Source organism: Ctenocephalides felis, unplaced genomic scaffold (assembly GCF_003426905.1).
Source record: "Ctenocephalides felis isolate EL2017-DRISC unplaced genomic scaffold, ASM342690v1 CF-g0.4_SCAFFOLD_01604, whole genome shotgun sequence".
NCBI lineage: Eukaryota > Metazoa > Arthropoda > Insecta > Siphonaptera > Pulicidae > Ctenocephalides > Ctenocephalides felis.
Window position 1 is genome coordinate 13,655,987 of NW_020537758.1, and position 16,726 is coordinate 13,672,712.

Here is a 16,726-nt window from a genome sequence, read left to right on the forward strand (position 1 = left end):
AGTTTATAATAATTAAATTATAAAAAAAAAATATATTTTATATGGTGTCCCAGAACTCAAAGTCAAGCCAAAAGGGCATAATGTATCAATTTTCATTTACGTTTTTTTTATATACTATAACAATATATAAAAGAAGATATATTATTACATATAATCGAATAATAAGGCGCTTACTAAAAGTTTGCAGTTTTGATTAAAAAAAAGATTTTGTTGTATTCCTAGATAGTATGTGTTATTTAAATAAAATTAAGCTATTAACCCTCCCTTTCCCGTCCCGATTTTGACATAAAAAATATGGTCACCTTGCCTGAAGGAATGATCCACTTAATTTCAATTGATTTAACTGTTTTTCTCTAAAATCCTCTTTAATAAAATGATCTCTACTTCATTCTCAATTAATAATAATTTTAGTTATTAATAATTAATTTCTAAGAAAATTTGTTGTTTTACCTACCTAAACTAGAATAGGAAAGTTATTTTATGATATCACGTAAAATTTATTTTTAGTTTCCACTGAATGAAAAACATAACCATAGCCAAAACGTATAGATTTTAAAAATATTTTTTAGAGAAATTTTAATTTTCTCATGCACCCTATGCGTGTTCAAACAGTAAGCCCAAGTTTGTGAAACAGGTAACACGCATTTCTGTAATCATATTTTAGTATTAGAAATTATATTACACTGAGGATGGGATAAACCTAGACACGAAACGTCTGTAAAATTTATTTATATATAGATATATATATATATATATATATATATTAAGTACATCTGCGCATGCATGAATTAAGTTCATTATCATATTAATTTTTCTTGTGCGTCATTTATCCCAGTTGCCCATGCGTTCTCGAATAAACCATTCTGATTCTGGTTACTAATGCGGCATTATAAATGTGAATTTTTGATAATGTAATAATATATATAATACAATGTATCGCAGTAGTAGTGTAGTTGAGCTTAATGGATTTCGTGTAGTGCGTTTAATACAACATAGAATAGAAGGAGGCATATGGTTCATATCCTGTTTTATTATGCGCCGCACGACCGCGGCTTTGCATACACACATTTCCTGGCCGTAGTACGCCTATTTCCGCCGCCGAGAAGTTTATGCGCTTAAAGCCGACATAAACACATCGGGAGCTGAAAAGCGGCTACGCGTACAAACCAGAAGCCGAGAGAGAAAATTCAGAGCAAAAAAGGAAAATTCATCGTACCTACTGAGAGAATATAGAGGTGTATGTGTCGTGGAATTTACTCTGGAAAAGAGGTGGAATTTTAAAATGTTGCCTGATGCGATTTTCATAATATTTTGTACTAGTATTTACTTATCATACATCGTAGATACATCACTAAAAACTAGATAAAATATTCTAGCAATATGATATCATGCAGCAGCGATGTCCATTTTCTCTTGAGAACGTAGACCAAAATTATGTTTCCAATTGAAAATAAATATCTCATTTCCGTGAAATGGCAATAGGAAATTTCTCACACTATTTCAGCCCACAGTGAATGCGCCCTGGTAATGTCTCCAACGAAACAATTCATCGAGACCTAAACATCAAATACATACAAGTTATCAAGGAGATAACTACGAAATATCATCAAAAGAGCGGATACCATCCAAACACTCTAAAGACCTGCTAAAACAAGTACCATGAGAAGATTAAAAAGAAAGTGGCCGCAAGATTTAATAAATTAACAATCAATATATTTTGTAAGGAAATTCTCCACTGGGGGAATTTCTAAAAGCCCTGTACCCGTTAGCAAAATAACCTCATTGAACCCAAGGTTCAGATTAGTTATAAGAAATAAATGAAAAAAAAATTTAAAAAAAATCAGCCCACGAACCTGCCATAGGGCAGCTCTACCCATTATTATTTTTATCACAGATACACATTTGGGTTTGTCGGTTTTGCAAACAGCTAAAACCCATCCCGGACAAAAATCACAAAAATTGAACACAGTTTTTTATTTGTAGAAAATGCCGAGTTTTCAATATAAGAATAACACTTGAATACATTAAAAATGATAAAAGAAGAAGAATGTACTAGATTGATGAAAACACTGTTGCAAATCGAGAGCCCTCCTTCGTGTTACTATTATAAAAATTTTTACGCCCGTGTATATAAAAATTAAGCATGATTTCATCGTTTTTAAAGTTGTTTAACTCTGGTCGATTATAATTTTTGTTGCATTAAAAAATATTTCAATAAAATTGAACTGCAAAAATAGGTTTTCTATATATCGGTTTTTGTATATTTTGTATGATTATCTTCCCGAAGAAAAAAAAAATGTTTTACCAGACAATACGGTTTGAAAATTTTATGATTTCTTGACGTGACAAGTCATTTCTTTAGATTTTTTTTGTTTTGTTTATTTTTCATTTCTTTATAATTAGCAGTTGAATGCACAATTTTTTGTCCACGTTTTCAGCAAAAATACTAAACCGATTTTGGAATTTTATATCATTTTCTGATTAGATGGGAATCCTGCTGATTGATTTTTGGTAGAGACTGTCCAAGTCATTTTTTTGTAATTAATTGTTGGCAAAAAATCTGACGATTTTGAAGAAACTTTTTAGATATTGATAGAGCTTATAATCAGTCTGAACACTCTGAATTATCACGAGTCTACAAAAAAAGTGTAATTATAAAAATACATCAAATTTTGGAATTATGTGTTATGTCGACATTTCAACTTTCTATCGTTACAATTCTAAAAATTGCAAAATAAGAATTTTATTTCTTATAGATAATGCTGAATATTTATACATATTGTTTGCGTCTTTGCAATTTTCTTGAAACAAGCAACACTTTAAAATCACCAACACAAAAATGTATCCTTTATAATTTAAAAGCAATAAATATTTATTAAACCCTGAAAGCTGAGATCATTGAAATCAATTGATTAATTTATCAGCCATACTGTTCCTGCAACCTAACAAAACATAATCAATTCTAATTAAATCCCGCCATAAATTAATTACATAATATTAAATTTTCGTACCACCAAAGATAAATTTCCAAATATATATTGTAGCCATCAATTTCGTCCTTATTTATAAAGAATGGCCTTTTGTGATGTCAATTCTTGTGCACAATACTGTTGAAAATTTAATTCGAAAGTATAATCAATTGTGCACACTTATGTTTGTAGATAATGGAACTTTATGCCTTTGTGTCCGATTATTTTATATTTTAAAAGCATCTTTGTACATGACCATGACGCGATTCGTAATATTATTGTTATTAATGCAGTCTTCATTGTTTCGTGATACGGAGGATATTTGAGGAATAATATACATACATATATATATATATATATATATATATATATATATATATATAAATATATATTTCAGATGGATCTTGCTTGAGAGGCTCTCTTTAAAAAAATATACTAAAGTGTGTTGCAAAGTTTAATCCAAGGGCAGTGTATTTAAGGGGCACAACTAGTGTAACCGCCTAAAAAAAAGTGATTTTTGGAAATTTATATTAAAAAAACTACTTTATCAATCGTTTTAAAATTTTAGAAATATATTTATACCTACATGTTTTAAGAATACATAGTAATTAAATATTTTTTAAGTTATCGTCGATCTCCAATGGTGCGACAAAAAAAAGGCCCTTCACTGCTGTAGTGATTCCGGCCATCTACGTGGATGAAATTAAAAAAAAAAATTCTCGTGAAACTATATAATATTATCTGTAAAATGAACTACGATAAAGAAAAAAATAAAAAATTGACAAAATGACGGCGTTTTTTTTTTAAAAAAAGTCGATTTTTACCCAAAATTTTGATCGTTTTTAGACTACCAAAATTCGATTTTTGATCCGATCAAAAAATCGATAGTTCATTTTACGGAGAACTATATATAGAACATGAAAAAAAAAATTTGATTGTGATCGGATCATTTGATTTTGAGTAATTGCTGCAGCAAATTCGGAAAATGATGTTTCGAGAAAAACGCGTTTTAAGATAAAATGATCGTTATACTATATACTATATATATACTCTTTAAATGGCTCTAATTCAAAAACTATTTAAGATATTGATTTAAAATTTTGGTATGTTATTTTTAAAGGTATAACCTATTGAAATATAGAAAAATTGAAAATTCGATTCTTTGAAAATTTCACACTAGTTGTGCCTCTTAATCAGATTTGTAAGAGCTATGCGAGACTGCTTGATGTTTATTACTAAATTGCCTACAATTCATCTATAGCATTTATTTCTTTGATCAATCTGTCGACGCCACTATGATAATTTCCACAAGTGATATTTTCAAGACCACCTCGAAATCTATCAGATTGCCTTCGAGGCGCTTTCAGGCTCTCTGAATGTGAGTCTAACCGTCTAAAACCTAAACCAGTCGGCCACACGTGCATTGCAGCCGTCGCTAATGCCACTAAATCATGATTGAGTTCACGGACAAGGAGTTTCAGTTTCAGTTTGAGTATGAGTTTGAGTTTGAGAATTCGCAGACTAAGACGAGAAGACGAGCGACCGTAAATTGTTTGATGTGGGCGGGTTCACTGTTCGCCTGCTCGCCGGAATAAGTCTGATGTGATGATCGAGGGATAGTGGGAAAAATTGCAATAGTAATAGTAATTGTTCATTTGGATTTGGAAAATAAAAATCCACAATTTTTGCATTTTTTTACGTTTCATGACATGCTGAACAATATGGCAAACCTTTGAAAAAATAGATGTGTGTGTAGTGTATGTTTTGTATGGATATAAATAAATTTTTGCCAAAAATTTCGAGAGCAGGGATCAACCGATATGCATGATTTAAAATTGACATTCGATTTGTATTGACAGAGATGTGCTGATTAGTTTTTGACAAAGACAGGTCTAGCCATTCCGCAGATACGGAGCAAAAAGCGCAAAAACTACCAGTTTTCATGAGACCGGCACATCCGACTAGAATGATTAAAAAACATTAGATTCGTGTTGATTACATTTTTGCAAAGGCAAATCCAGCAGTTTTAGAGATACAATGATCAGCAGTCTTTGGAAGAACGTCGTAACCGATTAGAGTGATTCAATTCATATTGCTTGTGTCGACGTACTTAGTTCGTTTTCTTTCTTCTAGATAAATATAGATAAGGGGCGTCCATTAATCACGTGAGGTTTTTAGGAGAAGGGGGGTCTGACAAAAAATCACGAAATATCACGTCGGGCAGGGTTGGGTCTAGTAAGAGATCATCATGTGTATTTAATATTTGCCTGATTTTTTTTTAAAACCAAACATTTTCCAAAAATTAAAAATCTTACAACTTTTTTTCGTAATTAAAAATACACGCGATGTTTTGTGAGGGAGAAGGGGTAATTTTGAATATCACCACGTATCACCAAGGCGGAGGGGGTCCGTAAAAAATCGATCACATGATTAATGGACGCCCCCTAAAGATCTTTGCCCAAATATATGCACTTATATTAGATTTATAAAATACAACTATGGAATGGCCAGTGTTTATGATAATAGTTTTAAGATATTTAAAACAATTGTTAATACTCATTGATAAATTTCTATTGATAATCATTTTTTACCTGCCTTAAGTCACAATGTTATGCACCACTGATTAACTTTCCAAAGGAGTTTATGTTTTCATAAGAGATTCCTGTTTGCTGTTTTATGTTTTCACGACGTTTCAAGCCATTCTGAATCAAATGAGACCAAATTTGAAAAAAGTATGTTTGTGTGTGTATGTACGTGTGTGAACAGATTTTCTACCTTAAATCGACGTTTGCTCAAAAACATTTTTAACCGATTTAAAAAATTTAGAATGCGGCGATCAGCCTAGCAGTTTCTTTGTAATTTGCAAAAAAGTGCAAAAGTTTTCATTCTCGTTTTAGCTCACAATATTGAATCGATTTTAAAAAATCATAAACTGTTTTTTAAAAAATCATAAACTGAAAGATATTGGTTAGGAGTTATACTGATTAGTTTTAGGTAAAAACTTACCGAGCCGTTTTCTTGTAATTAACCCTTGAATAAAATTTTTTGCCGATTTTTATGAAACTTTTTTTCACTATAGATATCATGGTCTTATAGAACATACTGAAACATTACGGTCCTGCGGCAAGTATTTAAATTTTAAAAACTCATCAAAATTGAAACAATATCATAGTCAAAGTGTGTCAAAAGTTGGTTTTGTAATGTGATGAGTCAAACATTATCAATTCATTAAAATTTAAAACAATAAGGTACAATTTTAGGGCATACTAGCACGTGTCTGTGCAATATAATTATTACAATCACAGATAATTTAAATGTGTTTGAGAAAATTCAATTGAAAATCGCATTGTTAAGATTTAATTGAGAGCTAGAGCTTAATTTTTGAAATAAATAGTCGAAAATTTTATTTGAATATCTCAATCCCAATTTTGATTGATTATGTTAGCAATTACACCTATCGAAGTTTTTGTAACTAGCTTTAAGACAAAATGACACATTCAACTAGATTCGATTATCTTTATAGTAAATCAATTTCTTATTAATCTATTACCATTTACCCCGGTATTCCCTGCACAATATGCATATGTACCTATATAAAAGAGATGCAGAGATAGCAAGAGACTGTCAGGGCAGACATCGAGGCGGTTCCTTTATGTAATATGCTTCATAAAACATAGGAGGACAGATGTCTCACACGATTCGCGTCTTGTAATTGATTTCGAAACGAGAACGGCATGAGACTAAGTTTTTAATTTCGCACGACTGCACTTTGTATACGGTTCGGGTTCGGATCATGTGAGTGGCATAATAAATATGCCGAGATATTAATCATATTAATCAAATGTGTATGTGGACACGGATAGAAAGAATTATGCACAGGCAAACATTCAAACTTATAACTACTAAAAACATACAAAACAATGTGTGTGTATGATACACACACATATATTTATATATCATACACACACATATTTTTGTATGTTTTTGAATTTATAAGTTTGAATGTAACGGCCATTAAAATGTATCAATTGGATAAATTGCTCTGTAACATCACGTATGTCTAATCTCTGTTGGCCATGAAGTAGGCTATGATATGTGTAATGGTTGTTTATGTATTATAAATTAAATGTTAGTAAAAAATATTGGTGTTTTAACACAATTTTCATCATTAGAGTTGGAATAACTATTAAATTAATCTTTCTGTCAAAACGAAAAGAATACCCGTCCAAACGAATCGATTCAGTTGGCAAAAGTACAAGAAGTTCTAGAAGTTTTAGAAGTTATTGAAAGCATTAAACATGGTGTTTGTTATTGGAGTTTGTATGAATTATATTTTATTAATGAATTTCCGTCGCTTGTCAAATCAATGTCATTGGATTCGACACGCCTTGAATGACAAGCCAAATTTTGTAATGTCAATTAATCTGTGGTTTTATGTAATAGACAAAATTATTTAGGGATAAGTGGATTATATAAGAATTATTACTGAAATAGTCTTTAAAAATGTTTATTTTTACTTTCCATACGTAATCTATTGTAATCGCAAAAAATCGTCTAATTGGTTACACAATGAATTTGCTCTGTTTATTTTTATAAACCTAAAAATAGTTGTACATGTCTATTTGTAATATGTTTGTTTGGATTTATAGGTACAACGATGTTTTCAGTAAACATATTTTTTATATCTTAATTTTCATTCCACGATGTACTTCTACTTTTAATATAAATCTCGTAATTCCTTTTTCTTATATTTTTATTACGATAGCTCAAAGCTCAACCTTGCTCATTGACGCGAAAGGAAGTAAAATCAATAATACTTGCTTATTTACGTACAACATATTTCTATATTTATGATTCTTTGCTCAGAAATGCGCGTATCGAGTATCGAGCACAAATTGCCTTTTCATCTTCACAAAATAAATATCGCGAATAAGAAGTACGTTTCAGCATTGCACAGTTGTTACATTTCAAAGTATGCATTTTTAAAAAGACATTTTATTCGCAATGATGCGTAAAATATTCTTGTTAACGTTATAACAACATTTTTTAAAAAGACTTATGCATTGGTAAAAAAACATCTTTAGTAGCAAGTCATAAAATTTGATATTCCATATAAAATTTATTCATCTATCATCCATCCTAAGTAGCAATTTAACGACTAATAGCACATGCAGAAGTTATAATTATTATTTTATTACAATGCATAATAAAAGCATTTCATTCAGTATTCTGCTTGTAATTATAGGCATAAATAAAAGCGACACTGTTGTACTGTTGTATCATTTATTTTCCGTACATAATGACTTGATATAATTAAAAGTTTTATGTTGAACTAACAATTTGATGTCGCTTTTACGCCTCCTCGCGTGTTTTACACTACTTAAAGCACAAAAACAATAACATGAGCCAGGCAATGAAATAAATTTAGTTTACGAGCAGTTTTAATGAAGAGGATGAAAATTTATGAATAACTATTATAAGAAAATTTTATTATTATTTGGAATACATTTTTAAACTCTTCTAGTTGTTGGACACAAACATAAATAAGGTATATTAACACGTCAGTCATATATGTCTGACGCTAAGAAGGCGACATGAGCCAGGCCGAACACATGGCGCTCGGTAGAAGGAGAAAAAAAGATTGATTCAAAGCCAAGTTAGTCAAATATGATTGACATAAGGTGAACTTTAGCTAGAATTAAAATTGAAATTTGAATTATTTTCGATATTCAAAAAAAAATTCTTTGGAAATTACAAAAATAAATATTTTTTTTTCCGATACACACACATCAATTTTTTCATACACACACACAAAAATTTTCAATTTCTATTTTTGGACGATTACAATAAATTACCACGGGAAGTTAAAAATAAGAAAAAGCGATCAATTTTCAAACTTACAACTTTTTGCAATGCCATAAACTATATAAAATTGAGTGATCGTCAATTTCACAGCACCATCGTTAAATTTCTGAAAGCCCAAAGTTTTTATGATATTTCTGAATTTGCCAATATTGATATCAAACAATACATTCCTAATGAAATCCTACAAATAACATCTGATATAACTTTTCTCTCAACAGTACTAATATTTTTCCCCATTTCTCCTAATTTTCGATAGCAAATTTTTTGAACATTTTACAAAATTTCATATCTTTAAAATTATTTTCATATTTTGTACTCTTCATGATAATGCCCTGAATTATTTTTCAGATTGGGAGTTGAAAACACAATTGATATTTAAAGGATTTTTTTCCAAAAGAAAAATATCTAGCCATCTACTTATTATCATGCTTCAAACAAACTATCTTATTATCATAACCATTTTGTCTTCAAGTTATTCCTTAATAAGTATATGCTTTTTTATTTCATCATATAATTTATAACTGTCTTTAGTCGAGATCAAGTAAATTTACATAAGAAGCAATATAACTATATTTATATTGTATAATCACATATGACAAGTAAATGACAATATGTAGTAGAAGTAGCTAGTTTTCTTAGTCTTTACTACTACTTCTAATACAAAATACATTTGTTTGAGTTTCGCTACAAAACAAAAAAAAAGGTGAGTAAATATAATCCTGTAATAGAACTATATGAATGACTTCCAAAAATATACACGAACATTTCGGGATCCATCACCTAATTTCGCCCTCAGAGCCAGTCTAAACACGTATTAACAATTCACTCTGGCTCCTCCGATAAGAGAGATTAAACTTAACCGCGAGATATGTAATATTTTAAGGTCTCCTCTCCCTTCCGGGTCATGACATTGTAGTCCGATCACGGACTCCGATCACGATCACGATCACGATCACGATGAGAATCCTTTCCGGAGAAAGTGGTCTCCGTGAGCCCATCTCCCGGATTATAGCAGCGGCTTCCGGCATTTACGGCTTTCGGGCAAACGTCGTCTGATGAAATGCTCTTATAACATTTGCTGCTCTGCTCTTGTGTAATATTATAACGGATGCGACCGTGTATAATTTCTCAATCGACTGGGCTTTATGGTCGTACGAAGACCATTGATATATCGGGAATAATTGAAAATCGAATCGCATCCGTTTATTATGTGTTGGGATTGAGGATTGAGAATTGAGCGCGCCCCGGGAGCCGGGAGTGGATTTCCTTAGCTTTTGATTCGATTCTGATTGTGAGAGAGATGACGTTTTCAGATTTGGTTGGTTAATCGATTTTGAAATATTGGATTGAACGATTTCGTATTATGATGGAGCTTGGTAACATAGGGCAGGGCACATACGTCTAATTTGGCTTTGAGCAATTAGAATGTGAATTATATCACAGCAACTAAGACATATCAAACGAACAACTATATTACTATATATTCAGTAAAACTCCCAGCTAATTCAACATTGCAGAAATGATGTTTTTCAATAAATCATCACCTGGTTTTAACCCCATAAGCGGAAATATTCATCAGCAGAGTTGGAATAATTATTTATTCAATTTATCTCTTGTAAAATGCATTCTTACCTAATTTTCCTATTTATTCATTGTTTTTCATTATTCATCCTTTGACAATATAAAGTTCCGGTTGGTCCCTTTTACCCACCCACGTATAAGCTTTGATAGAAGTTATATAAAATAAATGGTTGAATCTAAATTAAAAATAACATAAACTTAAAAAATATATTAAAGTCTTGTAAACTAAACAACAGTGCTCACAACGACAGAAAACACTTTTATCGTGGATTTTCAAGCATTTTAACGATAGATTATACATCTTTTTCCATATATTTTCAAAAATATTTGATGAAAAACTTTGAATTTTAGAGATATTGGTTGCAGTTCTTTTACTATTGGTTGCAAAAAAGTTTTTTACTATGATTCACAGGTGTAATAACCCAGAAGAAATATTTATTTAAGATTGAATATCTATTAATATAATTCACCTTTTAAAAATTGCCCTTTTCAACTTAATTTACTTTTCACTCACTATTTTCTTTGTCAGGGTAAAGGTTTAGTTGGTCCTTTTCATCCCTCCCACGTGTAAAATTTTATAGAGGTTAGATACAAATCACTTGATTCTAAATTAAAACTAACAATACATCTCGCAAAACAATTAAATTATGAATACATAACAAATATATTAAGGTCTCGTAAACTAAACAACAGTGCTCAAAACTTAAAAAAACTAAAAATAAAAAATGTGTAATTAGAGGAAGCCAATAAAGAGATATACCTAAAAATGAAATAAATTACCACGTGACCGTTGATCTTTTGATAGCAATGTCGACCAATTTAATCGCGATGTTCTGTTACTTATATTTTGCTCTCTACTTTGAAATAGTATTATTGAGAAATGTCATGCTGTACTTGTATTTGAGACAATAGTGGTGGACCCTTTTACCCGCGGACTTTTAAACTCTGCTACGTAACAGCCTCTTGTGTAAATAAATGTAAAAAAAATTAATACCTAACAAAAACTAGCAAAATATTTTGAAGCATATTTCGAAATATTCTAGGCTTTAAAGTCCTCCAAAATTTATTCAAATTTAATATCGCAATTTGTACAAGAGGGGTAAATTCTGGTTTGTTAGCGCGGTACGTTTCGACAAGGAGGTCTTTGGTGTAATTAGGCGCGGATTTTATGAAGGGTGCCGTTGGCCCGCTTAAAAGATATGAAAAGTTAATGTCATCAAATGGCTTGGTGTTCCCTCTTTGCAGGGGTAGAACGGAATAGGCAATGGTGATGTGAAAAATCAAATAATGAAAAAAATACAATCATTTCGAATTTTGAGAATACTCGTGCAAAATGTCTAACAAATTTACATTATTATGTCTAATTGGGTAACTACTATTTAAAATTATATTTAATTAAAGTCATTTAAAAAAACTCGTAAAATTTAACTAATGTTCGGATAGTTACCATTAAAAAAATAAAAAAAATACAATTGCTCATTCTAATTGTTGTTTATAAATAAATGAATAGACGGAGTTATCTACTTTGCATGAGAAACAAGATATATATGAAAACCCATTATTGAACCAAACATTTTTTTAATTGCAGTATACAATTGCGGTTAATGTTACTAAAATATGTAATGTGAAAATTATTATCTATTATCTAAAATAATCTATATATAATAATCGTTTTACCCTCAATATAAAATTTGTAGTAAAAATATGGTTTTTATCGTAAGTGGTATTTATATCGATTATTTTTCGAATTGGTATTTATATCGATTATTTATTGTTCTGATTATTCCCAACACTAGCAATTCATGCTACGATGGGGTTAAGTACCCCCAGGCCGCAGTTGATACGTAACTAACAACAGCGATAAGGGTGAGTTTCGGAACAATGGATAAATCTGTAACGCACGATTATGCTATGCGGTATATGGGCTATGTTATTATGATAAATATACATACACATGTTCAATTATATATATATATATATATATATATATATATATACATGTACATATACATAAAAATATATATGCATACCCTATCTGTTCAAAATTCATTATGTATACCGAGCGCCACCGCACATTTAGAATTTTAATGAACAATTTCATGTTCGTTTATAGTATGTACATGGTTAGAATAAAAATTCTCAATAATGGTTGTAAATTTATGTAACTAGGTGTAAATTTAAGTAACTAGGCTTAAGGCAAGTCGCTAAAACTTCTCGAATAGTGTATAAAATCGACTTGAATAATTATTAATATTTAGTTACTACTTTCGACCTTAGGTTTACAAGTATTTTTCATATGCCTATCTCTGAGAAAACTAACGTAATGTGTATGTTCTTTCCAAAAAAAGCTCGACTGATATTCACTAAAAAAGTAAGTAAAATATTTTTTGAATCTATCTAATCAGATGCCGCATTTGATTATAGCAAAAACCGCATTCCCATTTTCTGTACATTTTTGCTCCGTCTCTCTAAAACAACCGGCCCTGCATTTTCAAAAAACTAATCAACACATCTCTCAATCAATAAAAATCAAATGCTACTTCAATCATTCAAATCGGTTAATCCATGCGCTCGAAATCTTGGACAAAAAATTGTATCCATATATGCATACACGCATCAATTTTTCTGAGGTTTGCCTAATAATTCTGAAACCTGAAAAAGTGTAAAAGTTTTCATTTTCGATTTTTGGACGATTACTCTAACTTACGCTATGCAAAGTTAATACGCCAACTTGTTATTTTTTTAACAGTTCCTTAATTTTCAAATTTGTTCAAGAATTTTTGGTTAAAACCTGGAGGAAAAATTCTGCATTCTTTGCTAATTATCAAGAAATTGCTTCAAATTTTTAAAATCGGTGCTGCTATTTTTGAGAGAACGTCGACGAAAAGCAAATTTTGGCTTTCTTATACATACACATACTTTAACCAATTTTGGTGTCAAACTATTCAGTATGTTTAGAAACGATGTAAAATAGATAATCGACTTTTTTAGCAGAAACGATTTTTTTCTACGGTGAGTTAATAAACATGTTTACGTCATTTCAGTTAAATGGCTACGATATATAAGTAGTTAATTTAGCTTAGGCAGAGTTTATCATCCTACATTAAATCGTGTCAAACAATTTAGCTATTTTTTAGAAAAATATTTATATTATCTTCAATTAATTTATATACTACATTTTCCATCTATCTTCACATTATTTTACTTAATTTTTTCATTATATAAATGGAATAGAAGCTCCATAGTCCACTCCAGTTTTTATACAACTTGAAACAATTTTTTGCTGCCATATAACCGACAGATATATTTAATCTGGTTTGGCAATCATATTTAGTAAAAAAAACTCATTATATTTTTATAGTATTTATAATTGTCAGATTTGTTGGATGGTATCTCCTCATATGTGAAAGTTTTTGTATATAATGATTTTTTTGTGTTGACCCCTAATAGCTATAACAATTGTTTTATAACATTACTAGTATCATTTTTGTTGGATTGTTAGAAATTCAATCAAAATAAAATTTTCACCAAATATCTTCTATCCTACGCATAGTGCGTACCTACACCATATGTGGTGACTCGCAACTATTCCCTAAAAACTACCCCCAGAGCGCGCGTTATAACTTGTAGAGCACGACGCGCTTTAAAGGGCGCGTTTCAGCCGAGCAGTTATAAATTCGAGCACCCCCTCGGCTCTAATAAAAACATGCTGGATGAGTTGAGACAGCCCGACATGATATTTTCGCTTTTGAATTACCCGAATATTATGTTAGGCCAAGTGGCCTGAGAATGTAGAGAAATATTTATGAAAAGCTGGATAAGGAATCGAAACAAACGGTTTTGATATTGTTGTTTGTGTAATTGATTATTGGGGTGCAATGGGTAATAGAAAATTTTTACTTGCACCTATTCCATTCTAAATATCAGAAAAATTTTTGGTCGCACTCAATCGAACGCCCATCCCGGTTTGTTGATAGATATTGTTTTCTACAAATGTGTCGGATTGGAGCTATCAGTGGGTAGTTATCCTTCTCACGCCATTTTCCATAATTGTCATAAATTTTAGCCTAATGTACATTGTATAGATTGCTATGATAAATAAACAAAAAAAAAAAATGTGTCGGATTATTATAATCTCTTCTATCAATTACCCAATTCAGATAACTTTAAATTTCCATTTTCCTTTATAGTCAGCACGTCTGCATTTCCAGTATTTTTTTTTCCCTGACAAGGATACGACGGGTTCCCTCCACGGATACTTGCCGGTCAATTCCCGAGAGCAATTCCTCGGTTTTATGTGCATCTTCGGGCAAAATTGCTCCTTTCCCGTACTTTTAGTTCTTTTCCATCTGCACAAGCCCATAGAGTCACATCGGTTGTAAGTTGTAACGGCTGTCCCAGAGCGACAACTTTTTGCCGAATCGTTTTAAATCGAAAATAATGGAAGGAAAAAGACATATACACATCTTGGCAATAGCAGTAATGCAAAAATCCAAAACAAGTTTCAATCTGCAAATAATCTCATTATTATTTTTTCTAAATATAACAATATTCAGAATAAATTATTTGCAATCATACTTGAGCTCCGTCCGTTGTTTAATACACCTGCAAATTTTGCAAAGGTAGAATGAAGTTGAAATAAATGTGCTATTTTTACCATCTGCATAAACCATTTTAGCTTTATAGACATACTACTATTGATGATCGATCTATAAATGTGTATTTTATTATTCCTCTGACATTTACCGAGACAAGAAAATCCCATTAGACACATTTAAATTCCCTGCATTCGTTTTTAATAATAGTGCCTACAGATATAATAATTCCTATATATTCAATTTATTTTATAATATCATTATTCAGAACACGACTAATTCATCTGTCAATCACACTTTAGCTCCGTGGCTTGTTATACGGATTTAGGGGAAATTGGGGTAATGAAGATGCAAGTGTAATATAATTATATTTAATAGTATAATGCAATAATTTGCAAAAAATGTACGTAGAATAGTTTGGAAGCTAGTGGTGTATGGCATTGTGCTTTAAGGCAAATTGCTAGGACTTTCTGTTAAGTCTTAATGAAAGATTCGAGGACTATTAAATGTTTCCAGATATGTTAGTATAAATACTGTAACTTTCATTATTTTTATTTTATAGACAATATATAAAAGCTTATGAATTGGATGAGGATATATATTTAACTTAATTGATTGGATTTAAAATGGAAGACATTGTATAATATTTATAAATATTATATAAACTGAATTGCAAAGTTAAAATTAACTATTTGAAGTATATAAGTGATGTTTAGAACTTTAGCTAGTATTAGATTTAAAACCTGGACTATTTTCGATATTCAAATACCACATTTTCTAGAAATTAAAAAAAAAATGAATTGAAAAAAAATCCACAAAAATACTCGTTTCGTCAATACATGTAGAAAGTTTTTTTAATCTCAAAAATTCAGCTAATTTGGCACATTTTTGGCTCATTAGGCTCCGTATCTCTGAAACGGCTGGACCTGCCTTTGCCAAAAACTAACCACCACTTCTACCCATCTTTACAAATGTTTTTTTTATCAATCAAATCGGATGCTCCGTTCTCTCAAAAACTTGATCTCTATTTTCTGCACTCTTTGCTCCGTATCTCTGAAACGGCTAGACCTGCCTTTGCCAAAAACTTATCAGCACGTCTCTCTATCAAAAGGAATCGAATGTTTTTTAAATTATTTAAATCGGTTGTTCAGTACGTCCGAAATCGTCGATGAAAATTCTCACACATCAATTCTGAAACTTCTGAAACGTAAAGATATGCAGAAAATTTCAATTTCGATTTTTGGCCGATTATTAATCGACATATAGTATAAAATGCTTCACATACGTTTCGAAACTCAGTTTGTCACTTCATCAGTGTAATAAATTTGAATAAAATCACAAAAGTATAGACCAGGAAGTCCGTGTTCTCTTATGCACAACTCATATCTTAATGGCAAAGAACATGTGTTTCAAAATTTTGAAAATATGTTAAATCTTCTTGCAATATCAAAAATACTGGAAATAAAATTTAATATGTAATATTTTTCTCGCCAATATTTCTGTCAATTTTTGTTTTCCTTTTCATAGCATAGTAATTAATACAATAAGTACATTCTGCTACAATTGTAGACAATTTAATGTGATGACTTGTTTATTTATTTATTTATTTGTTTTTAAATATATAGCCCACAGATTTCTTCCAAGAGGACTCAAAAATACAATTATTTTACATAATGAATAACAATTAAAATATATACAAAATTACAATATACTGTT